Source organism: Phalaenopsis equestris, unplaced genomic scaffold (assembly GCF_001263595.1).
Source record: "Phalaenopsis equestris unplaced genomic scaffold, ASM126359v1 Scaffold000055, whole genome shotgun sequence".
Lineage (NCBI taxonomy): Eukaryota > Viridiplantae > Streptophyta > Magnoliopsida > Asparagales > Orchidaceae > Phalaenopsis > Phalaenopsis equestris.
Genome location: NW_018164497.1, coordinates 556,662 through 565,291, shown reverse-complemented (window position 1 = coordinate 565,291; position 8,630 = coordinate 556,662).

Sequence of the window (8,630 nt, the reverse complement as noted above, 5' to 3'; positions counted from 1 at the left end):
GAAGAGATCTTAAGCTACCACAAAGGAGGAGAGAATAGCTAGAGAGCTAGAGAGAAGGAGAGCATCTTGAGGCCTTGTATCAAGGTGTCGCTTGAGAGGGAGGCCATAGAAGGAAGATGAGGGCTCATCTCTATGTATAAGTTATGTATTCTCCATTTCTTTTGCCTTAGTGAACTATTTGATTGATTCCCTCCCGTGGACGTAGACCTAGTTGGATCGAACCACATAAACGATCTGTGTTTGCTTGTGTTCTTTGTGTTTCATTTCTATGCCAGGAATTACATATCTCACAACAACAAGAAAAACAATTATATCCAACGCGAAAACTGACGGCTTTTAAAGTGTTAGGAAATTTTGAAAAAGCTTATTACTATAAAACTGATGTCGAAATTTCTCATTTCTATCTCTTGTGCACACACGATCTCTAGAACTTGCATTGCCCCCGTTGATCCCTTTTTTGCCGCACTGCACCATTTCTCAAATTTTTATGGCAAGATCAAAGGTAATCTAAAACTTTTGTCCTTTCAAATTGAGCCATGTGAAGTGTTTGCTTTATAATTAAGATGATTTTAGTGATTATTTCAAAATATTTAAGTATTTAATCTAAGTTATCACTCTAGAGTTGCCAAATTAGAATTATAGAACAATAATATATAGGTGGCAAGCATTCTGGTTAGGAATGTCTAAAACTTAAATAATAGGAAGATTACATACATACCACTCAATTCCAATGTATTTACATATCTAATAACTAAACTTTAATTTTCACATAAACTTAAATATAGCTGGAAAGCATTCTGAGCAGTGCAACTTAGAGATTATTAATGTTATTTTTTGATGTGATGCCAAAGAAGTATGTGTTTTACGTTTAAATATGAAAAATTTAGTGTTAGATTCATAAATCCATAGGATTGATATAGGATTGATGCTTTTGTGAGGGATTGATGAGCGATTGATTACTCAGGGGTTTTTCTTGCTTTGGGGAACCATAATTCTTCTTTTAAGTGTTGAGGGAGTAGTGTTCTACCGGCAAGAGTTGGTAAATCAGGAGGAGTGCTACTTGGAGTCAACTTTGGTCATTGTAAAGGAGGAATGACTAAGTATCTTTGTTTATTGCTTTGTGTATTTCTGTTGTAACAAAATTTAGTGGATTTCTTTTTTGTTCAATGCATTTGTTCTTTAGTTTCAATAGTTTGTAGATTGGACTTTATAATTTTGTCTTCTGTTGATTGTGTAGTTATGATTTTTCAGTTTCAGTTGTTTGTAGATTGCATTTTATATTTTCACCTTGAATTGCCGATGTAGTTTTGTGTTTCTCAATTTTAGTAGTCTTTAGATTGCACAGTTTCGTCTTTTTGTTGACTGTATAGTTTTATGTTTTCAATTTCAGTATTTTGTAGATTACACATTTTAGTTTGTCTTTTATTTAGTACATAGATTTATTTTTTCAATTTGACTAGTTTTGTGTTTAAACTTATGTTCACTAATTAATTTTTCCTTATTAGAAATGGTAGCTTCTAGAGGGAGGGATAATCTCCCTCATGGGAGGACATGGAATAGGATATTATAATTGAAATAAGTTGGTTGTTAGCTGAGTTGATCGATGGACTTTGGGGGCAAGCACTACTCTTTTGCTCTCCTCCTTGGGTACTATTGTGTTGGACTTTTCCCAGAAGGTCTACACCCAGACATGATCAGCTTCACTATAAACATTAGCAAACACCCCAAATCTTACCACACTAGCACCGATAAGAGTGCAGCGCCATCTGCTTCATCGAAGAGCCATACTGCTCCCGTCGAGCGAGAGGCCTCAAGCAACAGTAAAACAACTATCCACTCGAGGCTGTGGGACAAACACAAGTTTTATTACTGACATAAGTATTAAAGAGTAGATGGTCATTTAGATAATGAAAAATATTTGGTCCAAGTTGTGCAAAACATGATCCTCTTCTAAGTATCTCATGAGGAGGCATATGGCATAGCAGAACTGAGCCTAAGAGTATCAGGGTATGGGTATCTCCTTACATACTAGAGGCTATGTCCGCTATACCAAGTCAAGAGGATAATGATAAGAGTTACATCTATACATATTTTTTTCTAACCTTTTTATATATTAGCAAAAGAGGGTACTTGGATTTACTGGATCCCACCAATTCTAAGTTGCACGCTCACACAAATCATTATCAGGCCGACCAGCATTGGGTCAACGACAGATCTCAACATGTCTAAGTAAGCTTAATTGTTTAATTTTTTAAAACTTATTTGAAATAATATTTTGACATTAATTAACATTTACAATCTAATATATGATGAATATGTGCTCCTTAAGAATGTCAATCACATCCCAAAGTAAGGTGATAGTTTTAATGGTCAGTCTGACCATTTAATTAAAGTTATTGGAGAATTCTGTGGCACGACGCCCAATCTCTGGTGATAAGACATCATCAATCGATGATGAAATATCTGGCATGTGTATGCAGTAACCAAGGAGTTGCAAGCAGGCATTGTTGTTGATCAACCTTAGATAGAATCAAGGTTGAAGTTCTTAAGGGAGGAGATGGTGCAAGCCATTGATACAAATGTCAAGAGGCTCGAGATTAGGATTGAGCTGATACAATGCGAGGCACATATGTGTGGCAAGCAACTTATGATTGATAAGAATGAGGAGGACCACGATGAACAATTTTTTTATTAAATTTTTGTTGTGTAGAGCTTGTTTTTTAGTATTTTAATTTTCTTACATATACTCTTGTATTAAGTATTTTGTTGAGATTTATTGTTATGTTTGTTATGATTTTATTCATTTATCGTTGTTTTATTTTTTAATACTATTCTATGATGTTATGTATATGATCATTATTTATTTTATTTTGTGATTGCAGGTGTGTAAAATTTGCTTGACAAGTGCATCTATTATTATTATATTTTTTTGGTGCTCGTATTTTATTATCAACTAAAATTTTATTCGTATATAATTGGCCGATAGATGATCAGTCGTTAATTAAGACATCAAATTTAACGTGTGATAATTCAGCTGCTAATAAAATATAGGTTGACAAATCAGCTTGAAAGGAGCCAAAACTTTTACATGCAGCAGTTCGGCAACTAGTCCGTAGATAATTCCATAAGGCTAAAACTAGGGCTATAAACGAGCCGAGCTTGAGCGAGCTCAGGCTTGGCTCTTGTTCGGCTCGTTCGAAATAGCTCGTGTTCGAAATCAGCTCGTGTTCGAAATCGGCTCGTGAACAGTGTGTTCGTGTTCGGCTCGATTTAAATATTCGTGTTTGTGTTCGGCTCGAAATTGACTCTTTAAACTAAAATTGAGAAAAATAGATGTAAAGTGTGGGATTCGAACCTGGATCAAATCTATATAAAAGAAGACACTAACCACATTGTCACATGAGGTGTTATGGTTTAAACTTAGACATAAATATATATATAATATATTATAATATAAATAATATATGTAATATATTATTATATAAATAATTGTATATTTTTTTTTATTTCGAGCTAAAACGAGCCGAACACGAGCGAACAAAGAGTTGTTCGTGTCCTTAACGAACGAGCAGAACACGAGCTGCTTAACGAGCCGAACACAGCTGCTTAACGAGCCGAACACGAGCTGTTCACGAACAACGAGCCAAATTAACAGCCCTAGCTAAAACCATTCTGTCAAAAAAATATTTTTGACCAGCAATTTTTCATATAACGAATATATATTGCAATTCCACCGGATATCAAATTTATTAGTAATTGTTACCCTCTGATTTCTCTGCCATTAATCACTGAATTTCTGATAGTGCTTTTTAAAGGTAGTAAAAATAACTTCTACTTTAAAACTCTGCTAACATCCAATATTATTTGTGATACAAATAAAAATGTTGAATCCCAAACTCCGTAGGAGGCCAAGCCTCTATGGTATCTCTTAACAAGGCATTAGGCAATTGTGGCTTCCTCTTCTCAACATGCCTTTTCTTTGCACATGAGGAAGATAAATCTTCCTTGTTACCAAGATCATATGTTTTATCATCACCTTATGTAGGTGCTAGAGCTCTTACACCAAGATTCATACTTTTTTAAGTAGCGTCGTTGGAAATTAAATTCAATTATTATTTTTTAAAATCGGTATATACTCCCACAGATCATCTTTTCAATTTTTCCTTCAATCTTTTTAGATGGAGAAAATATTATATCAGGTCTCGCAACACAATTTGCGTTCGGAGTCCAATGGTGGGACCCCACGTGTCAAGTGGGCCCCACCCAGTGTTAAAAATGGTGGAGTCCACTTGACACGTGGGGCCCCCCCATTAAGAATATTAGATCGTGAATTATCTATGCATTACACAATATCCTTTTTCGCACTCAATAAAAAACTTTGAAAAAACAAGAAAAGAGAAAAAGGAAATTTTAGATTAAGAATCTTTTGGATTCATTGGAACTTCTTGTTTGTAGAAATCACTTAATATCATGCAATTAAGTTTGTGTCGTGCTCTTCATCTCCAATTTGTAGGTTTGGGTTATGTTTTGAGCTCTACAATAAAAGGTACATATTAAGCAACATGAATATAAATTTGGTGAGACCCATCATTTACATCTTGTAAAATATATAAAGCGTGTAGCATAATTTTTTTTTTTTTTAATTTGTAAAAGCTGTGCAAAATTCCTACAAGAGACATGCTTTATTTACTTGAAGGACATGCCTGCTTACGACATTTATTCCATTTTTTTTCCCCACCGAAGATGCTTCACCTACTTTTAGCCATTTTTTTTTATGAAATTTCTAGCTTTTGCTTCATAAGTTTAGTGTTGTATTTTTTCTAATTATGAAATTCTTAGATCTATGGTATATTCGACATTAGATATAACCATGTGGTAAGTCCTTTTGAAGCGTATTAGGAAGGAATATGCAATAAATTATTAAAATTGTTTTTTGTAGGTGGATTATCAGATGGAACTTCTTGCCTCAAAAGCATTTATTGGAAATTTTTACTGCAGCAACAGAACTGCTAAATGATCACCATTAACACCAATTGTCAATAAATTTGGCGTTTGCCAAATGGAGTTCTTGGCCTCAAAAGCATTTATTGGAAATTTTTACTGCAGCAACAGAACTGCTAAATGATCATCATTAACACCAATTGTCAATGAATTTTGGTGTTTTCCAAATGAAGTTGTTTTTCTTCCTATTTTGTGCAAAATCGTAGCGGCTAGCGGCCCAATGGTGGAAAGCGGAGGATTCATAATTCATTTAATTTGGCGAAATGACCACGAATACGTGAAAGTGAAAAGAAAAATAATAATATGCATGACTTGGGTATTGATGCATCGTCAACAAATTTATAATTTGACTTTTTAAAAAGTAATATATAAAATTATATTATTACAAATTGACTCGCTCATTGAGACAAACACAAACACGAAAATTTATCCAATCTGACTCAAATCAAGCACATATCAAGTCGTTAAACCATTTGAAAAGCTTTGGGAGGTAACTTGGAGGGTCAAAATGATTCTAAATATGATGAGATTGTATTTCAATTGAGAATTTTGATGAAACAAATCCAATGAGCTCAAGATCGGTGGATACTGACACTTTTATGGCACTTGGATTTTCATAAAAAAACCATCCATTCGAGAGAAACACTGGGTTGTTCTCTGAAGTCGTCCAGATTCTTGCATTATGTATGAATTTGTCACTTTCATAATCTATAAATAGAACCTTACTCTCTTCTTGATAGGTGGGAATACTTAAGCATAGAGATAAACTATGAGGAGAAGTAGTTGTGTTCCTGTGCTATTCTGGGCGAATGATTCTTGTTTTTGTAGTCATTGACCATCGTCAACCATTACTCGTCCATCGTTGTTGACCACCATTGTCCACCCCATGCTTGTCACCATCTATGAATCTTATGAAATAATGACGGACGTTGCATTTAAGAACCTTATCGAGTCCCGACGTACGTTGCTGTGTAGTGCCGCACCCCAAGGATAGTGTAATGACAATTCGAAAAATAGTGTGACGATGCACCCTGAATTCAGTGAACAACATACATGCAATACGATGTAACAAAGAATAACACCGTTTTGAGAATCTGACAATAACTCCTAATATCAATGACTTATGATAGTCATACCTAAGATATAATAACTTTCTCCAAACTCATGAAGTTCTCTTTGGTAGCTTCCCCATATAGCCACGGTGGCAAACTAACGCTCTGATAGCTTCTTACATACTATGACCTACGTGACCTACTACTGCCATTACAACCCTCCGCTACGTGACTAACAAGATACGATTACTTTTAACTACGACATCTATGTCCAGTTGACGCTAAAACCACCATTTAAAACATTTAGAACAGACTACTACCTACATAGAAATTGATTATAATCTTTGCGACCCATTTCAGATTATTGTTGAACTATTATTGTACGTCAACATATTAATCCCATCTTCTGTAATTCAAGATCGAGCGGGCCGATATACTTACAATTACATACTAGATTGCTTCAATTGGACTAGTCCCATGGTTTTTCCCATGCAAGTACTTTTCACGTATAAAGTCAAGGTATCTCCTTCTGCTTGCTTCTCTTATAACATTGTGTATTGAATCCTTACTCAATGCTTAGATGATAAATTATTATTCTATCATCGTAAATCTTCCATCACGTAACAAATATATTTACAAATTTAGGCATAATAACAATACAAACATAAACATCATATACACTACTACTTTCATTAATATTTTCTTTAAGAAACGACAACAAAGTTACTAATAAAAAACTCAAAAATTTATCAGTCACCCAAAATCATGAGCGAATAACCCTCTTCCTCGTGCCTCCACCCAAAAATATCCGACCAAATATTTACAGCTTTCCTCCTGAACAAAAACTCCATTGGAGACTTATCTACATCCCAGAAAAAATCAAATGCCATCCCATCAACCTCCAACTCAGCATTCCCCTCATGTTTTCCCCTCCTCGCCAGCGTCCAGACATGCCCTGCGTTTCCATCAACAGCCACCGACATTCCCCCACCTCCTTCTCCAAGTATCTGCAACCTTATCACAACAACGTGTTCGCCGCCATTAGCGGAGAAACGAGCATTTGGGGCGATGATCACGCCACCATGATTTCTTACACGAATCACTTGGTTTGGTTCTTTTGATAAGTCTGGTTGTGGTGGAGGAGGCTCTGTGGGAAGCAGAGTGTCTCTTGGAGGCTCATTTGTATTGTCGAAATGGAAGTTGTCTTCCACTCCGCTTGTGCAACATTCATTGATGAACTTTTTCATTGTGATTTAGGGGGGAGAGATTATCTTGTGTTAGTTAATTTATACTGTGTTAGAGCTGCATGCATGGGGTTGTTTATGGTAGATAATGAAATTAAATTACTAATGCTGCAAAAAATTTAGTTCTTTTGAATATGGTTTTAAATTATAAAGGGGAAAAAAGTAATTTTTATATATTTAGTAAAGTTTAAAGGATTCGGGGGGTGTGATTCTAAGCGTTAGTTGTACTTGAGTTGTTGTTATATGGTCAATAATGTAGTGCATTGGATGGAAATTAATGAATAAATTGATGAGGGATTAAATTTGGAAGTTTTGGAGGAGCCGGATGTTTTGTTAATGTATAATTTTTTTTTTCCTTAATTGAGAAAGAATATGGATATTTGGATTGCTGTTTGCATGCTGCAATTAACATTTTAGAGGCAAATTATTCTCATGGTTGTATTGAATTTTGTCCATCATAATATGAGGAACTCATGATTCATGCTACTAAATGTTGCTCCGTTTAAAAAGAGAGAATGTTTAGGGTCCTAGTTTTGTAAGCGTAGATAAAAGAAGAGTGATACGAGGTAAAAATTTGTGTGTGTTGAATTTCTTGAAAAGGAGAAAACTACAAGTTTAGTGAAAATGACTCCATCGTGTTTGTAATAGATATCAAACGATACATTTCACTATTATGATAAGGCTTTGATAAAATGTAATATATATAAATTATAAAGGATTGTTTTCTTGATGAAAGTTGGCAAAATCTTGAGATATTAAAGTTATCTTTAAGATATCATTTACAGTTTGTACTCCTTTGACCAGAGAGGATTAGAAAAAAAGAAAAGTACAAATGTTAATATTTCACTGAGACCTAAAGTTAGTAAACATAGTGTAAAGCATCAATAATATGGTGCATAACAACTTTATAAGCGATAATAGGCAACAAAGTCAATTGGCGTCAATGTTGGTCCTGATAAGTGACGGTGTACATTAACAACCTTCTCAAAATTTATAAGTGAAAGGGTGTATCAATAACATGCACCGGAGACTATAAGAAGTAAAGAGCCACAACTTCAATGATCCAAACCTTTATACAACAATTTGCATCACCATTACTTTCCATCCATGTACTTTTACCACATCTTTTCTTCCATGTTAAATGTTGTACAACGATTTGGAAGTTGTTGTGATCTAAAATTTGTTTTTGATAGAAATTTTGGTACAAATTTTGGAAAATGTGTATGAGAATTATATTTTTATTCAAAATTTTGTTGTGCTTGACAATGTGCATTTAAATCAAAAGAAAATTATGTTCTAGTGGCATCTTTTAAATTAGGCAACCTTGCTAGTA